Source organism: Terrapene carolina, unplaced genomic scaffold (genome assembly GCF_002925995.2).
Source record: "Terrapene carolina triunguis isolate 2854851 unplaced genomic scaffold, T_m_triunguis-2.0 Scaffold68, whole genome shotgun sequence".
Lineage (NCBI taxonomy): Eukaryota > Metazoa > Chordata > Testudines > Emydidae > Terrapene > Terrapene triunguis.
In genome coordinates this window covers 18,774,646-18,776,945 of record NW_020664419.1, presented here as the reverse complement: position 1 = coordinate 18,776,945, position 2,300 = coordinate 18,774,646, and positions in this window count along the sequence as shown.

Sequence of the window (2,300 nt, the reverse complement as noted above, 5' to 3'; positions counted from 1 at the left end):
TCTGTGTAAGTACTATAGTCCTACCTATGGTATGTATAGCAGAGAACAACGGACAAAAGAAGCATGGCTGCCTAATATGTAACTACAGGAGCGTCACCTTCTCAGCTGGTGCATGACAATGGAAGAGCCAGTAGGCCTCACAAAACTGACAAAGTCAGAACACTTCTAAGTAAAACATGAATAAATGAGCCAGACACAAGAGTGTTGACAATGGCCATCAGTATCCAAAAAACCCTGGACTCTATAGCTGTGTTAATGATTAAGGTAACTGAGCATTTAATCTTAGCCCTGTGAATACAAAGTGGTTCCATTATTGAGATGTCAAATAATGCTGTGAGGATCTGGGGCAGCTTCCAATGCAAAGTTCTTAACTTTCAGAGTGGAATGGAGATGATGAAACCAGACTGAATGGGTTTCGGGCTGGAGCTGAAAGAGAGGAACTCAGGGCAATGGTGTAAATGGCACATTCAGTTGGTTTAGCGGTAAATGGGAGAAGAGAAATGGGGCCCTGGTTAGACCTATGTATTATGAGCTGGGTAGTTGGTGTTAGGCCAGTTCCCTTTGGACAAACATTTACATTGCCCAATCATTTCTACAGTCAGCACTAAAGGGCCCCATTGTTGACTGTCTCCGCAGTGAGGCCATTGACTAAATAGATACAGGGACTGAGCTAGACTCACACCTGTACAGGTGGCCCCTCCTGTTCAGGTTGAAACATGGAGTGGACATTGTGGGGAAACCTGCAGTGCCTCTGCCCATAGGTATCAGCCCTGTAGGTAACAGAGACTGTCAGTCTCCATGGCCATCAGTCGAGCACCATTCACAAGCACTAAAAGAAAAGGCATCAGTTGAAAAGACTGTGCAGCTCGAGGGATTTTTCTGGGTTTGAATGTAAGTGACTCCGGTTAACACCAACACTTTGTTTCCTTATTTGTCCGTGTGACACCCAACCTGTAAGGCCCCATGCAGGGCATGTCCAGCAAGAGCCCAGGCTCTAACCTCCATTTTCCCTGTCAGATCTGTATTGGTGTGGAACCCGACAGAGAAATGGTGCATGACTGGTGAGCAAAAGCAGCTGGGGCTTGTTACCCTACCAAGCCCAGCTGAGCTATATAAAAGGTCTGCCTTTCCGCAGCTCATTACATCAGACCTTGAACACCACAAACACTCTGAGTACTATATAAACAATAGTTAAACCTGCCCCTAGGTCAGTTCAGGCAGTTCTCCTTAATAACATAGTTAGCATTTTATTAAGACTTTCTCCATCCATCCAAATAGCCATTGATCAAGTGAAGAGATAAACAGAATATGTCTCATGCTGCTCAACTCCTCACAGCAATGCTATAGCTCTAGGGAGAAAGTGCTAATTTTGCCAAAATCCTCCCCCCCAAATATGTATTTTTCCCCGATCAAATGCATGCTACATGGCTATAACAATAGGCTCTGCTGTTAAGGAGCTGTACACTGTACAGCCAATTATGTTACATGCTGCAAGTGGAAAATCTGTGTAACTATTCGATCTCCCATGTTACTAGATTGGTATCAAATGATGTATAAGCAAAAACAACACTAAGGGCAATATGCTTCTGACTGATAACGTGATGGTTCAGGTGGTATTATAAGAGGAGTCCAAAAAACAGGGTGAATTTTAATTTCTCTGGAAGTAAAACAATCCCCTGGGAAATGCATTGCTTGCTGTGTATCATTACTAACAGGAAATGCAATGAGTATGTAAAAGTGAGGGAAACACTCAGTGCCGTAAATTTAGAATCTGTTCCAAACTGCTTTGAAGTCAATGGAAGGATTCTCATTGACTTCAGTGGGATTTGAATCAGACCCTTATTCACCAATTTAGACATGGGAATGATAGACAGTTCCACTTATGTCCAGAGGTCTAAAGCCATGGTGTATTTGTTTTGCTAGGTATTGTAATAGTAAAAAACAACAAAGTTATTAGTGCAACTGGTGGGAAATATTCATGTGGAAAATTTTCCTGCTGACAAATGAGGTTTAATTGAAAAGATTTTTTTCCAGGCAAACTGTAATTTAAATGAAAAATTTTGATTTTTTCCTTCAGGAAATTTCAAAACAAAAGCTTCATTTAATTTTGAATTGCCATTTGAAACAAGCCATATTTTTGTTTTGCTTCAACTTAAAATGCTGATTTTTTTTAATTCACCCGCCCCCCAAATGAAACAAATCAGGTTTTCATTTTTGTTTTCTGGATTCCCCCTCCTTTATTAGACCTCTCGCCTCTATTTTACACACACACACACACACACACACACACACACACACAC